Genomic DNA, 17,288 nt, shown 5'->3' with positions numbered 1-17,288 from the left:
AGGGCCATATGCATGTGGCAGCTTGTGCATAGTGATGTTTGTGGGCCCATGCAAACTCCGTTTGTGGGCAATTACCTTTACTTCATGACTTTCATTGATGATTACTCCACGCATGCATGGGTGTATCCACTTAAGGAGAAGTCCGAAGTGTTTATGTGCTTCAAACAATTTCTAGCTATGGTTGAAAACGCCTCAAAATGTACTATGGGCACCCTCCGTTTAGATCGAGGGGGGGAGTATATGTCTCATGAATTTAATGCATTTCTAGCTAGTCGTGGGATAAAAGACAAATGTACAGTACCTTATATGCCTCAACAAAATGGTGTTGCTGAGAGGAAAAACAGGTCACTTACGAAAATGGCACAATATATAGTCAAAAGTCAAGCTTTTTCGCATTCGTTTTGGCTCGAGGCCATCATGTGTGCCACTTATGTACCAAAAAGTTGTTCTTAAAAAGTTTTGATGTCTATGACTCCTTATGAAGCATGGCATGATATAAAGCCTTCTATTGAGCACATGCGTGTTTTTGGATATTTGGCATATGATTTGGTGCCACAAACGCAACATAGAAAATTGGATGATAAGGCTGTCAAATGTATTTTTGTTGGTTATAGTGCTGAAAGCAAAGGTTACAAGTTGTATCATCCACAAACAAAGCATATCTTGGTCTCACAGGATGTTCTATTTGTGGAAGATTCTGTTCAGCCCTTGCTGTCATGTACTAGAGACGATAATGTAAGCTCACATGACATTTATGACACTTTTTTGCCTCTTTTCAGTGGTGGAAGTTTGAATGTAATTCCAATGAGGCAAATGTACAGCCTATGGGGGCATAACAAAAGTCATAGATTATGAAGAGACTTTTGCTCGCACTTGTCGTATGACCACTGTGCATTTTCTATGTGCATTGGAAACTCATTTTGGTTGGGATGTACATCAGTCAGACATTGCTACCGCTTTCTTGAATGTTGACATATTTGAGGAAGTTTATGTAACACATCCTCGCGGTTTTTTCATTAAAGGGCGGGAAGATAAAGTGTGAAAATGTAAGAAATCTTTGTATGGGTTTATGCAATCTCCTTGTGCTTCGTATGAGAAGGCTAACACTCATTTGGTCAAACGAGGATTTCGTAACAGTCCAACAGAAATCACATTGTATGTAAAGCGTGAGGGCGATGTACTTCTCGTTCTGGTTCTCTATGTGGATGATTTGTTGATCACTAGACCAACTGAGAGGCATATTTCTAAATTTAAGGCTGATATCAATGCTACTTTCAAGTTGAAAGATTTGGGGTTGCTGCATCATTACTTGGACATACAGTTTAAGCAGTGTGATGGTGGTATTGCGTCGTGTCAGACAAGTTACATAGAGACATTGCTATGTAAGTTTGGACTTGAGGATTCCAAACCTATTGCCACTCCCACGGAAAAATGTTTGAAATTGAGTCTTCATGATGCTAGTGATCCTGCTGATGTCACTCTTTACCAAACTGATGTTGGCTGCCTTATTTATGTATGCAACACAAGGCCAGGTATTCAATTTGCAGTCTCACAGGTCACCAGATTCATGCATAGCCCAGGGTCTAAGAATTGGTAGGCATTCAAGAGGCTTTTTTGCTACTTGAGTGGAACTTTACATCTTGGCTTGTTTTATCCCAAGGGGGGGGGGGTCATTGCCACCACTAGACTTACATGCTTTTTCGGACTCAGATTGGGCTAGTTGTTTTGACACGCGAGTGTCCACATGTGGTTTTTGTTTCATGCTCGGGAGTTCATGTATCTCATGGTTGAGCAAGAAGCAACCTATTGTGGCCACTTCTAGTTGTGAGGCTATGTAGTACAGGGTAGAAATTACAAACTACGATTGAGTGTGTATGACTCAGAGGCCTTATGGCTGATTTGGGTGTTAGACAAAACACTGCCAACACTATCTACACTGAGAGTCAGAGCGCATTGGTAGTTGCAAGGAGCCCAATTTTTCATGCTCGCACAAAGCACATTGAGATGCATTACCATTATGTTAGGGAGAGGCTCTCAGCAATAGAGATGAGCTTGGCTTATGTGCCAACACAGGACAACCTTGCAGATCTTTTCACAAAGTCATTGTCTTATGAGAACTTCGAAGATTTCCACAAAGCTTTGGGCTTACTCCCCTTTGTGGGATGATCATTTCCTTAGGTCATGGCACTTCCCTATACTCTATGTGCCAGCTCTCGTTCATTGCATCACTCCCAAGGGGGATTTGTTACCATATACATGTGGTAGTGATGTGTGTGAACACCCTTAGGACCTTCGGGCATTTTTTTCCCTCACTAGGACGTTTTTCCCCCCGTGCATTGTATATAGGCCCATCGCTCTAGGGCTATCAAGTAATACACTCTCTATTGTGTGCCTTGAGCTTTCTTCGTCTTCTCCAAGTTGTGTGTATTTTCCTGCAACCCTAAATTCCAACATTGACATGGTCTCCTCTTGGATGGCTTGATGTCCTCATAAGGATCTGCATTCCCCCCATCTTCAACTTTCGTTTGACCATGTTTCGTAATCGATGATGCAATTATTGTTGACGATATCTTAGATTATATGCCATTTCCTTAGAAGAGATGGTTTAGGCACTCTTTCAGTTGAAGTTAGATAGGGGACAACTTTTTGAGAGGTTTCGATCCCAGATTTTTCTTTCACATGTGCACTTAACAACAATGTTTCCACAACTTGGTCTAGCCATTTAGACCATAAACCTTAAGGTGTTAGGAACCTCCAATCTCACCAATTTATCCAAGACTTATAGCTAGGCACCATTGAGTATGAGATAAAGCTAGTCCCCAACAACCCTCCCCATGAGCTTTAAATCGTGACCTATTTGTTGCAATGGGTTTATTAAGTGATACAACTACAATGGTGCTTTTGGATACATCACGTGATCTCTTTGGACTCATTAGCCATAGGTCTCCTAGATTTATCATTTGTGGATTCTAATGATAGGTGTACTTAGGATGTAGGTCCGTATTTGGTCAATAACTCCCCATGAATGTGTCCCCATAGTAGACCTCAGTGCATTAAACAATGACAACCAAACCATGGCTTTGATACCAATTGAAGTTATGAGGAGGAGAAACTTCCCAAGAGGTCTCCCATTGTAGTATGATGTTTGCATAATTGCACTTAGCTGTGCGCTCTCTAGAACTTGGTATATCCATCCATATCCAAAACCTTAAGGTGTTAGGGACCTCTAGTCTAGCCAATTTATGCAAAACTTATAGCTAGGCATCACAAGATATGAGAGATACCATCCCGAGTAGAAGTTTGGCTAGTGAAGATTATAGTATGGAGACTATTGGGTGTATCTTTTCCCTTTGTAGTATTGGGTCTCACATCCTCTTGCCCCTTCATTGGTAGCAACGGCATTGGTTTTTCTTAGCTTTTATTGGAGTGGGTTGATACCTTTTAGAGTCAAGTATTATTGGTCCTATTTTTTTAGCCTTTTTGCTTGTGTCACTATCCTCCTCTTTTTACCCAGTGGTTCACCCCCTCATGCTTTCTTAGTTGAAGGGAATGTGTTTCCTCTACTAGAGCTTTAACTTGTCCATTTTTCTTCACTATTTTATACCATTTCATTAGCAAACCTAGAGGAAGCATGTAACTACTCTCATCCATTTCTTCATTGTCTTCTTACACCATTTCATTAGCAACCCTACTCTTATTCATGATCTTTTTCCTATACAAAAGCATGGTCTTCAATCAATCAATGAAAAATTCACCCTTGTATCTCCCTTTTTTCATTTTTCTCAACATGATTGCATTTTTCCTCAAATATTCTCTGCTTCACTTTCTATCTTCTCATAATGGGAGTTCCGTCTTTATACAATTACTATTCCTCAATCCCTTGGATATTATCAACAAGAGGCTTATCCTTCATGAATTCCTCTTTATTGTTGCTGGTAAGAACGACCTTGATAGTCACTTTTTGTTAATGTCTTATGTGTTTAGAAACAAACTATGCAACCCACCTCTTCTTCCCAGCTTCTGTTAGCCTAGTCTATTGCACATTCAACCTCCAATAAGGTCGATTATTTTTCTTACATTCTTTATGAAAAATATGTTATAGTATTTTTCTTACATTCTTTTGTTTTCACCTAATGAATAATATGCACATAATTGGATTTTTGCATTATGAGAGCTTCCTTTTCCTGAGTTAAGAAAACAACAATTGTGATATTTGGCAAGATTTCTCAAACTTGAAGTGTTCTATGAAGAGGCATATTGGATTCTCTTTTTTGAGATGCACTTATGACCATGTCAAATACCTCCCTCCTTTGAACCTCTATTGGGGTGAAGGGCTTGCTTCAATCAGCATCCTCAAAACTCCTTGCACATTCCTCCATGGTTGCACCTTGTACTTGTTGCCCATCATTTTTGTGGGCATTGTAATGCCTTCATTTGTCATAAAAATCATTAGCCTGCAAAAATCTTTTTGGAAGTCTACTCCATAGTTAGGTTGCTTAATAGGCACTTAGGCCCACTTTGGGATATACATTGAAGACATAAGCATGTTTTTAAAACTTTTACACATGGGTTGGGATTACAACCTATTTCTTTCCTTTGTCCCTTGGGTGTGTCAAATTGAGCGCGAAACACCCCAAATATAGTAAGCTTTCAAGTTTGTCTCATCTATAAATTTAGAAAAACGATGCTATGTTTATGCTACTAATGTTGAGTGTGAAAGGTGAGGGATTCTTGTCCCTATGCCCTTTACCTTTGGCTTGCATTATAGCATCCATCATCATAAAAGATTATCTATGTTAATACTCAAGAAGTCAACCTAGTTGGGACACAAAAACTACGTCGACTTTTCAGACCAAAAAAAGGCTTATTCACAATGATTAGAAGGCTAGGAAACAAAGATAATGAACGGGAAAAATCTTGACTACACCACCAAGTAGATCAGCCATTGTGATGAGCAAATGAGCATGGATTGCCATGAAACCAAAGGTGAGTGGTATGCAACACTATGACAACATGCTAAGCCTGTATAAAAACAAGGTTGAGGGTCCCAAAAATGATGACCTTTCCTTTACCAAGTCCTTAAATCTCGAATAGTAGGCATATTTTAGCATAAAAATACCTCTCTAGACACTTGCCTATAAAAAAAGTTAGCAACAAAAACCATGTTAAGACACTCAAATGAGATATTTAAGCTTGGAGACACCCTGTCCCAACATAGCACAACTCACATGACTAAAGCACTTCAACTGAAGCAGAAGTACGAGGTTACCCATGAAACCAATTTTGCAAGCACACAAAGTGGATGTGGTAAATATTTGTTTAAATCTTTCATAGAAGCTCTTCTTACATATAGTTGCTTAGCTCAGTGATGCGACGCCAAAAATGATTCTAAAAGTGACATTTGTATGTAGGGCTATGGAAAGATTTAAAGGCCTAGGGTTATATAGGCTCAAATAAGTCTCATTAAGTTCTTTGATCCCAAGTCTCATCAAAATCATATTTACAAGAATGTAATTACAAATAGGCTTAAGTTTGTGACTCTAGAGCTTTCCTTATTTTCACAAAAATAAGTAGCTTTTCCAAAAATGTTGACCTTTGGTGTGCCTTCTTGAAACATTCCCCCCTTTTGATTCTGATGTGCATCTGCGAGCATCTCTATGCATTTTGGTGGTCCATTGTAGGCATTTAGATAATCCAAAGCTTTGTTGTTGAAAATCATACTTGTTTCATATTTTTCTTGATTGGCAATGGACTTTGGCAGATGTGGATTGATAGTAGTGGTGGGCTTGTAATTCTTTGCACAGTGGGTTGAAAAACAAACAGCTAAGGTTCAAAAAGCCTATGATTAAGCACTCTTCAAATGTTTGTAAGTAGTGAGGGGGCAAGAACATCACTCCAAGTTGTGCTTTGGGTAATCTTTCAAGTCCCAACAAATCCCTCTAAAGTCATCTAAAAATATTAGCCATGAATGGCAATCTTGTCAACATCTCAAAAAGCGTTGATCATTGTGACAAGCATCTTGTTCATATTGCACAAACTACACCACTTGGCACACCACATACACCTTGCAGATCACATGAGCATGATTCTAGCAAGGTGTATAAGACCAACAAAGGATTTGACAGCTCTATACCATTCAGTTTGGTCACTCTGTGATGGAGCATTGGGATGCTCAAAATTTGGAGAGGAAGAATTACATTATTGAGGCCATTCATAGAGAGTATACATTGACAGATCGGTATGATCCAGTCTTGAATGATTGGATCATGAGAATGGAGATTGCGGTGATGTCTCAACATCGATCAAAGGCAATAGAAAGATAAAAGAACAATGAACAAAATCCGGCATGTTTGCACACTAAAGAGTGGGCGAGGATTGCGCAAGAGGCAAAAGACCATCTTGATAGGTTTCAAAAGTAGAGAGATGTAGCTAGAGTACGTCTAGAGTCTATTGGATCATCACATCTTGGGAGTGAGGGCTACGATTCTCTTTGACATGATTTTGTCATACACTATTTAAATTTTTCATGTGCATATGTTATTCTAACATTTATCTTATGGTCGAATATTTATCTTGCAGGAACTTGCCATGAGCGTTCCTTTGACACGTTGAGAAGAAAAGTATGGATACAAACATGGATTGTCAGCTCTTTAGTACCAGCTTCAAGATGAGGAAGAGGTTGTCGACTAAGAGGCATTACCTAGCTCACGAGTATGGTTCATGTATCCTTTTTCATTGAGTGTGGTTCATGCATACTTTTTTCATTGAGTATGGTTCATGTATACTTGGTTATAATTTTGGTAAAAGTTATAATTAAAATTATGGTGGTTCATGTAACTTTTTATTGTATATAGTTTTGATGATACTTGATTATGGTTTTGATTGTGATTATGTTTATGAAAAAGATCAAGCTCATGGTTTTGGTTGCAGTTATCGATATGGATGTGTTTATTGTCATGTGGTCATGGTTATTTATTTATGGTCATGGTTATAGTTCTGATTTTATTGCAATTATGGTGGTTATTACGAGGACAAAAATCAAGCCCATGGTTATGGTTATCATTTTGGTTGTGATGGTTATGATTTATAAACAAGATTATGGTTTTGGTTTTGTATATGACTATGTTTATAACACAGATCACGCTCATGGTTATGGTTATGATAATGATCATGGCTATGGTTATGGTTTTGATTGCGGTTATGGTTATGGTTATTGTTTTGGTTGTGGTTATGGCTATGGTTATGGATTTGGTTGTGGTTATGGTTATGGTTATGTCTTTGACAATGATCATGGCTTTGGTTATGGTTGTGTCTTTGACAATGGTTATGACTTTGGTTATGGTTGTGGTTATGGCTATATTTTTGTCTTTGACAATGGTTATGGCTTTGATTCATCTTTATGGTTATGTTTATTGTTTTATGATACAATAATGTAACGCAATGCAAGGTGGTCACTATTTATTAGGTGGAGTGTGGTTGCTTTTGCACTTTTTCTTTTGAGCAAAGAGCATTGGTATTTGATATTGCAGTACATGTAGCATCGGTATGCCAATCCTCTCTACTCAAAAATGCTCTAGTGGTTGTGGCTTCCACATTAGTTTCTTCTCTGTTTGTTCATGGAGTGGAGAATTATAGATATCCAATCCAAAATCAGTAATTATGGAGTGTTTGTTCATGGAGTGGAGAATTATAGATACCCAATCCAAAATCAGTAAGTGATAGTCCCTCCAATGGTTTTGGCTTTGGAGCTAAAAAATGATGGCCTCATGGGCTTCAATACATGCCTCTTTGTTTGCTAGTTGAGCGTATTGTACGACAACTTCATTCTCACACTTCTTTATATTTGAGTATGTTTACAACACTTACACTAATAAACCATATAATGAAGGATTGCTTTTGTGACCCCTCCTCTTCTAGTTTCTACTTGAGCTTTTGAAGCTCCTCTTGCAAAGGTAAAGAGCCACTAGAAGTCAGTGGAGTAGCTGAAATATAGATGGGGTTGGCAAGTAGCGTAATCAGTTCCCCCCAAAAAAAAACTAGAAGTATATCTCCAACTACTGCGCCGCATTATCCCTAGAACTTTTGGGTGCATGTTTATTCTCCTAAGTTCTTGGGGGAGTATGGTGGTCTTCATATTCCTTCCATTTGCATCCCTGAATCTCCCCACAAAGATGTTCATAGACATTGTAGGGAGATGGCCTTTATTGGGGCTAGTCCATTCAATTCTCCACCCAATCTCGCTATACATAGGCTCCTAGCCGTCCAAACATAGCACCCCTTGTCTGCATGTCTGTCCTGGCCCTTGGCTTGCCCAGTCTTACCCTAGGCATGACATTACTTCCCCCTTGAAGAAGCATTTTCATCCTCAAAAACAAAAGTGATGATATCTTCATAAGAACACTAATGTTTTTTGCAGTGGCATCCTTCATGGATCTAGCTGCCTATTTGGCTGGAACATGATTTAGGAGGAGGTTCAATGAAATCAAGAAAAGCATCTTGATTTTTCACATTGTTGTCCCTTTGCAACCTTTCTGTGTAACCGGCCAACGTAGTGTATAGACTCCATTTAGAACTCACATGAGTATGCTAAATGAGTTATCACAACTAAGATGTACCCTAAAGAGTACCTCTTTTCACTTTCCATGAAAGTAACTGGGTGTCGTAACTCATTAGCAAAGTATAAGTCCTTGACTAAATATCATTCTTCATAAGTGAAAACCCCAACCATAACCGGTGTTCAAGGTTGAGAACCTGATTTTAATAGGAAGGGGCTAAAATAGTTGCAACTTGCTTTGTCTCATGATAAGAAAACTCCAAGTAGAGAGATAATCTTTCTAATTGGGTTGCTTTATGCTAATGTACGCACTCAACATATCCTTTAGCACAAGATCAATACTTGTAAACTCCATATCCTCTCTGGATAATTGACAGTACTAAAGTGTGTTTCCCCAGCGTTTACAATAGTCCTCCAAAATGATTGGTAAACAAGAATCACAATTCCTTGCATTATTGTTGATTAGTCAATAGTTTTAGGAATAATCATCTTGGTTAACTATAGTGTGTTGATCTATAAGAACCCAAACCGAGCCATGACATCTATTGATGATTGATAGATCTACAATTAATCTCATAGAGATATAGCACATAGAGTGTGAAAAGCTTTAGAAGCTACTAACGGCATGAATGTGCATGCCGCTCCAAACCAGCTTTTGCTAAAAACTAGGGCCCATAACACCTACTGTGCATGCATTTAGCAAAAGAAGATCCAACCCTACATATCCCTGACCATCCTTGCCAATTATTATGGCTAACATATATGCTCACACTCCACTGAAAAAGAGCTGAATGATTTCCCCTTTATGGAAACCGTGGCAACTTAGTTGGACCATAATAGAATGTGAAAATTAATCGCATCTAGGTGCGAGCCATACAACATGTTCCCAAACGGAACTTAACTGCATGTGTAAACAACCCTCCGTTAAAGTTGTTGAACAACACTTGTAAACTTAACAAGTCTTACTAGGTATCTAGGACCATTTTTAGCCACCGAAATTGTTCGTGATACAATGTGCTCAGAATGGTCTAATGAACGGATTTGACCAGCACCTAGGGACTTTGTCGTGACACATAATTCAAAGAACGGGTGCCAGTATCAATCCTAGAGACTCATATTCTCCACATGTGAAATATGTCTTATACAAGGATGTCCAAAAAAAGAGCATCCTTATACGTGCTTATGTGTCGAGGTAACTATAAACACTCTACAACATGAGTGATAGGGACCCTTGTTATTCTTTCTCCATACTGACTAAAATAAACTCCTTGAGTTCCTAGACCATGTTGCTACTCTTGCAACAACATGTGCCAAGTAAAACACTACCATGTAACTGCATAATGCAAAAATGTATTTTGGACACTACGACCCAAAATACTTTTCTCCTACATGACCTTGTCATGTATTTGAAGAGAAAAATGGATGAAAACATAAAAGCTTATACATCCTACTTGGAAAAAAAAAACAAAAACATAGTCAAAAATGAAATAAAACCTAGAGGTTGAACATAGTGTTCACTTACCTGTAGTCAAATGCACATAACAAGCAAAGGCCTAGGAACGCTAATTGAAAGATTAGTGAAAAGAAAGTATGATTGCTCGGGTAACTGGGCGTTGCCTTTGCAATCCAAACCCCTTGGTTAAAATTGAGAATGTCAAACCCCTTGGTTAGACTCTGTATGAAAACTGCTCAACCTCGCAGCCAATAGTGTGACTAACACAGTCTACTGTGTCTACAATGAACTTGTCCACTACCCCTTGGCAACTTGTGGACTTCTTTCCTTGAAAGTCAAATTGTGATCCTCAACACCTATGGAGTGATTGTGCATTAGCGGGGTCATATCCCAAAAAATACCACTCCCAGAGATATAACCAGTGTTGCAACTAAACATAAATCGTCGCAACGTTAGAAGCTTAATCACAAGTGAATCTCAAAATAATCATATCTCTCCCTGAACAGAAGAGAATGATTCCTAACACCCCAAAAATGTAGTCCTACTAAATTTCCTTGGGTTTTAAAAACAAGAGATCCCCTACTTCGAGGCGCTCTTAAATTATTCATGTCGCTGCATGAATTAGTTGCTTGATAAGTAAGCCGTGCCTACTTGCCTTGTGCATAGAGCCAATCATGTAAATTTCTCGCTATTGACTCCCACTAATCGTATACAATGCTCATGCTGAGTCTTTGCAAGACTCTTGGTGAGAACATGTGCATGGTTATCTTAGTTAGTGTGGCAAGACCATCATCCAAGACCTAACGTAATCTACCAGCCTTAATTATTCTTGAACAAAGTAGCTGACAATATAGCGGAAGCATAAACCAGGCTTTAGTGGAATTAGTCCACAATACTGGCATGCCATGCATGCATGTAAAAAAAATAGTGTGATAAGACCTTCGCTTCAATGATGGTCTGCACAATGTGAGCAGATGTCATACATGCCTTGCATGATGCATACTAGCATGGCTACATCACACTTGGTCATTACAAACCATAATTGTGAGCTTATTTCCTCTTATTGCCAAACCTGTGTGCTAGATAGTATTGTGTCACAGAAGAGGAGCCTTGCTTTGCAGTAAGTCTGTCAAAGCACTTTGCTTTGCACAATAGTTGAAATCTTATTCAAATGAAAATTGAAAAATAGAAATACAAGTAGAACTTGAAAATGTGTGACCTTGTCATCCATCTAAGAGGCGCAGTTGCCTTTGCTAGAATGTGGCTCGTAGCCATGTATACTAAGAAATTTAGAGCTGCCAAATGTACCTTGTATGCCCTCAAGGCTTTGTTTGTACATACGTCCAATGGAAAATAGGTAGACATGCTGCCAAGATTTTCTAAGTTTATATGCTAATATCATATTCTAGACTTTAAAAACTTCTATACAATATGCCCTAGATTGAAGCCTTGCTTCACATAAAAATATGAAAAAGATAAGTTATGATGGAACCCGCGCTCATAGCTAGCAGTATCTTGTGCTGACAAACACATGTCAATGCAAAAGAAAGTCGACCTTGTCAAAATTTCAAAAAGAATTTGCCTTGCCAAAGCTGACATCTTGTTGAGAATCCTTAGATTACTCAATGTTGTGATAAGAGATAGCTAAAGAATCGTAGCTATCAAACTTTTATCAATGTACTTTGTGTACTTACTTTGCCTGCACTCTGGAAAGGTGTAATTGCTTTGGAGTGATCATGCACCTAATGCACAAATATAGGTAAGGAGCCATGCTCCTAAAAGCGTTGCTTTTTCCCTCCGAGAAAGAGAATACTTGAAAGAGATACTAGCCGACATAAGGAACAAGCCAGTTTCTTGAGTATTTTTAGACAAAGCCTTGCTCTTGTAAAACCAAAATATCATGCTTTTGGTAATGATCACACGCCTTGCTTGTGCCTTGAGTGCTGAGATTGCAGAATTATGGAAAAATGTCCATGGCAATGCACTTATCTGCCGATGCATGCCATATCCACACCGCAACATGTTCATGAAAAAATTGTCAAACAAAATCAAACACTACTACTGCATACCTCATTAATTGATCGAATCATCTTGCTGCCTCGGCCACATGGCCTGTGCTTTCGAGCATCCTTGAACCTCAAACCATTGCCAATATGTCCTTGGTCTTACTATCCTTTTCCATAAGCTTTTGAAAGCTTGTTGCACTGGAACTGTGACATAATGTTTCTTGCAAACCGTGCATGGCCAATACATGTGACCATTGTTTGAACCTCAACACCTTTGTCGATTTTGGCCTTGCCTTTGTCCGATTTTGATACGTCATGAAGCTGTGAAACTTTGAGGGATCCATGTTGAGCCGACAGCCTGCCCTTGTTGAATCAACCACTTTGAATCTTCCACGCTACTGACGTTGGCCGTATATACAATCTTTGGCTCACCGCTATGAGTGCCGGGATTCTTCACCAGGCACTTTTGGAATAAATAATGATGGATGCAAAAAATTGTGCTTGCCAAAATCGACCATCGCTACCTCCAATTCTCAGAGGCGTCTAAATTTTGACAAACTCTTTAGAAACCTGTGTAGGGGGGCATGCGCAGGGTGGGCATGCACCCCACTTGGATTCTAGCGCTAAAGCCCACTTCAAACGACCACTTGTGTGTGAAAGATGTCAAATTCCCCCAAAAAATTGGTGATGGCGTTATCTACAGGTGCCGTATGCTTTGGAGGGAGAGAGTGCGGTATATGGGGCTCGATAGCACTTGCAACAAAGACGAAAATGTCTCCCCCTTGGCCCTACGCACTCAACGAGCCTAATCATCTTTAATAATCCAAAGCTTAAGCTGGCTTTTTCACTTTTGTGCGAGACACTCATTTCATTACTTCGTTAGCGTAGCAACCAAAATCTCAATGCTGCTCTCTCATTAACCCACGTGGCTGAAAATCTCTAAAAAAAACTACGCCTTCCAAAGCTACCAACCGTCGAGTTAATAAAATAAAAAAAGCATTCTCTCAGCAGCAATTCGATCTTCTCCACAAGCAGGTTTGTCTCTGGCCACTATTTGAGAGAGAGAGAGAGAGAGAGAGAGAGAGAGAGGAGAGAGGAGAGAGAGAGAGAGAGAGAGAGAGAGAGAGAGAGAGATGAGAGAAGAGAGAGAGAGGAGAGAGAGAGAGAGGGAGGCTTAAGCTCCAGAAATCTTTTGCGGTCAGTACAACGTTGGTCTTGAGTTTGGCGGCTGCCATAACCATTGCCTTATGCTCCTCAAGTTCGCACGGCCTTTCCAAAGCCGCTCTATCTCACGATTGAGATTAGACTATACATTTTTCTCATCTCTATTTAAGGTCAACGTTAGGGTACAAGTGCCGATGCAATATTTTCATAAAGGTGTGACTCTTGGTCAAAGAAGGCCTTGGTCTCTTCTCCATAAGCCGGACCGCCCAACGAGAGAGAGCGAGATCACATTGGTCCAGTCCCGCCAGTGGAAGGCATCCACTCGGATAGGCAAGAAAGGTCAGATGACTGCAGCATCCGCCGCTAGCAATTGTTTCAGAATGACGCAGCCACGTCATCGCTTTGGTGGACAAATTTACTGCAGTTAATTCGAAGAATTGCTAGCTTTTGCTATCCGTTATGCGTTCCTTTTCTTCTCCTCTTGCATCTTTAGTGGGGTCCGGCTGTCAACTATGTCTCCCGACAATTCTCAGTACATATAGCGGAAAACGCTTTCACATATCGAGGTCGGAATGGGATCAGGTGTTCCGCGTTTTTACTAGGATGCCCGGACAAAACAAACACGCTTGATTAAGAAACAAAAAAGTGCTAACGACAAAAGCACCTGCCAGAGAAAATGCAAATACAGCTAGTACAAGCCTTTGATTATTTAATCGCTACCAACCCCACACTTCCCCCTCGCACAGTTAGCTTACCCGAACGAATTGACTTTATCAACTCACGTACAGTTAATAAAAAGACGCTAGCGCCTCCCTTTAAGATTCCCTCCAGCCACAGGTTCCCCTACGACTACCATGTTACGACTTCACCCAGTCACTGACCCAACCGTGATATGCGCCAAGGAGACCACCCATACCAAAATGGGCCACACTCAACGCCGGCATGAAACACTTTAGCAATAGGTGATCTCTGGTCGATGCTTTGGGCGAAACCAATTCCCAGGGTGTGACGGGCGCGGTGTGTACGGGGCCCGGGTACGTATTCACCGCGGCATGCTGATCCGCGATTACTAGCGATTCCAACTTCATGTTCTCGAGTTGCAGAGAACAATCCGAACTGAGGCAATCTTTATGGATTCGCTCCGCCTTACGGCCCTGCTTCCTATTGTAATTGCCATTGTAGCACGTGTGTAGCCCAGCCCATAAGGGCCATGCGGACTTGACGTCATCCCACCTTCCTCCATAGTAGAACTATAGGCAGTCTCCTGTGAGTGCAACATCGGCACAGAGGAAGTGTCATCAATCCCGTACCGCCCCGCTGACAAGTAAATAATGACATTGATCCTTTGAGAGCAGCATGTCTTAGCAACACAAAACAAGGGTTTCGCTCGTTATAGGAGTTAACCAAAAACGTCTCACGACACGAGCTGACGACAGCCATGCAGCACCTGTATGAATTTTCGTTTCATCCCGTTAAGGACAAGCACACTTGTTCATATGTCAAGTGTTCATACGTCAAGTGTTCATATGTCAAGGGCTGGTAAGGTTTTGCGCGTTGTATCGAATTAAACCACATGCTCCACCGCTTGTGCAAGCCCCCGTCAATTCCTTTGAGTTTCAGTCTTGCGACCGTACTCCCCAGGCGGAGTGTTTAATGCGTTAGCTGAGCCCCCGATCCGCGGACCAAGGACGAACACTCATCGTTTACGGCATGGACTACCAGGGTATCTAATCCTGTTTGCTCCCCAAGCTTTCGCACCCTAGCGTCAGTAGAAACCCAGAAAGCTGCCTTCGCTACTTCGGCGTTCTTTCGTATATCTCCGGATTTTATCCCTACCACACGAAATTCCACTCCCCTCTATCCCACTCAAGTGAATTGGTTTTGAAAGCATTCCGCCAGTTGAGCTGGCGCCTTTAACTTTCAACCTGATTCACTGCCTACGTGCCCTTTACGCCCAGTCATTCCGAATAACACTAGCCCCTCCCGTCTTACCGCGGCTGCTGGCACGGAATTAGCCGGGGCTTCTTTTTCGAGTCTTGTCATAATCGTCACTCGACGAAAGAGCTTTACAAGCGGCATTGCCCTTCCTCGCGTTAGCGACGTTTTTCACTCACTCACGCGATATTGCTGGATCGGGCTTTCGCCCATTGTCCAATATTCCCCACTGCTGCCTCCCTATGGAGTCTGGGCCGTGTCTCAGTCCCAGTGTGGCTGATCGTCCGAAAAGATCAGCTAAGCATCTGCGGCTTGGTCAGCCTTTACCCAACCAACTACCTAATACTACGCAGGCTCATCAAATAGCGCTTTTTAGCTTTATCGAAGCTTGCTTTTTTGCTTTCGTTTCTTTGGGATTCGGCCCAAACTGTTTGGCAGATTCCCACGCGTTACGCACCCGTTTGCCACTTTGTCTTCAACTGTTCTATAAACAGAAAACAACGTTCAACTTGCATGTGTTAAGCATATCGCCAGCGTTCATTCTGAGCCAGGATCAAACTCGGTTTTTTGGTTAAAAAAGGTCAATCTTTGTCGTTGATGATCTCTTGGTTAGTTACCAGCTCTTGCCAATAACCGTAAGCGGAACGGCCATCGGCAAGGCGAATCATCTTACGTCCCGGGATTGGGGCCGAGCGGGGGTTAAGCATAATCTCAGATCAACAAAGCAGTGCTCAACTAAATAATAGATACTACCGCGACCTTTCCGATCCAGGAAAGCGACCGGACTTGAACCGGTGCCGTTTCCTTTCCTGGTACATAGGAATGCTCTATCCCTTAAGCTACGTGAGCCAAACGGGGAAGCCCAACAACCCCAAGCCCCCTGTTACTTTGTCGCCTGTGCGCCTCTCTTTTTGTTGAGTGCCCAAAAACACAACACTCTGGCTATCCAATTTCACTCCACCTTATGATTGATAGCCGACAAGTACACAGCTTGCTATCAACGACCTGGCCTCTTAGTTTAGTGGTTTGTTACGTAAAGGATGGCTAAAGCCTAAAGACAAAGATTCTCTAGCGTTCTCGTATAATAGTCAAACTATAATAATCAAATGTAAATATTTGTGTGGTTAATGGACAGATCATCAAGAGGTGACTTGCGATGTTGAGAAGTCCCCACTTGCGCTTGGTCCGGGATCCTGAGGGATAGTTTGGCTTCAGGGCGGGCGCTCCAGCAAAGCTAATTCTGTATGCCTATGCAGCGTGTTAGCCAAAGAAGAAGACTGAATTAACGCCATAGCTGCTCTCCGCAGTCTTAGTAAGAGATTTTATCCTACTTGGTTTTGTGAATAAAGAAAGTTGAACTGTGCTCGATACAAATCCGCAAGGTTTCAGAGCCTCTCCAATTCCAAAAGCATGCCCCGCACAAAAGAAACAAAAAAACAGCTTCCGCTTACGGAAAGCCCCGCAACGAAACCTAAACCAAACAAGAGCATGGTGCAATTAATGCTTTTCTTTTAACATCTGTTTTTACACATTTTCATAAATGCTTTTATGTAGTGTAGCTAGCACGCAAAAAAGCTAATGTCGAACGGAGTAAAGCAGTTGGCCGGCAAAGATTGCTTTGCTTCGATTTTGCTTTCTTTTAAAGCAAACGCATCTTTTTCTGCTTTCGCTTGTTTGCTTTCTCTATCGCATCTTTTTCTTTGCTTACAGCTTGCTTTCCTTTTCTTTTAAACGGTGTTTTTCTTTGCTTTAAAACTGCTGACAACATGTAGTGCGGGGGCAGGATTCGAACCTGCAGTCTTCAGGTCATGAGCCTGACGAGTTGGCCATTTACTCCACCCCGCAATCTTGGCCTTGGCGTTTGGGTTGGTTGCCCACCAGCATAGGGACCACCTAGCCTACCATCGGTCCCGAGAGGTTACGTTAGCCTAGCACCTAAAGATCTAAGGGGAACGATACTCCCCAGGCGGGATACTTAACGCTAAGTTAGCTACAGCACTTAGGGGTTGATACGCGCAGCGCAGCGATTAGTCTCCATCGTTTACGGCTAGGACAGGGGTATCTAATCCCATTCGCTCCCCGCTTTCATCTCTCAGTGTCAGTGTTGGCCTAGCAGAGTGTCTTTGCCAAAGGAAAGGTGTTTGAATTGATTTCTACGCATGAAATAAATTGGAGC

The 17,288-nt window shown here is 41.3% G+C and overlaps 1 pseudogene; it reads right to left on the bottom strand.

The window, feature by feature from the left end:
• Window positions 1–13,997: 13,997 nt before the first annotated feature.
• LOC147417078 (18S ribosomal RNA) lies at window positions 13,998–15,676 on the bottom strand (annotated as a pseudogene).
• Between the last annotated feature and the right edge of the window lie 1,612 nt (window positions 15,677–17,288).

The sequence above is a fragment of the Adiantum capillus-veneris genome, unplaced genomic scaffold (genome assembly GCF_014529385.1).
Source record: "Adiantum capillus-veneris isolate H3 unplaced genomic scaffold, ASM1452938v2 Hic_scaffold_325, whole genome shotgun sequence".
NCBI classification, from domain to species: Eukaryota; Viridiplantae; Streptophyta; class Polypodiopsida; order Polypodiales; family Pteridaceae; genus Adiantum; species Adiantum capillus-veneris.
This window is presented reverse-complemented; position numbering and strand designations above follow the sequence as displayed.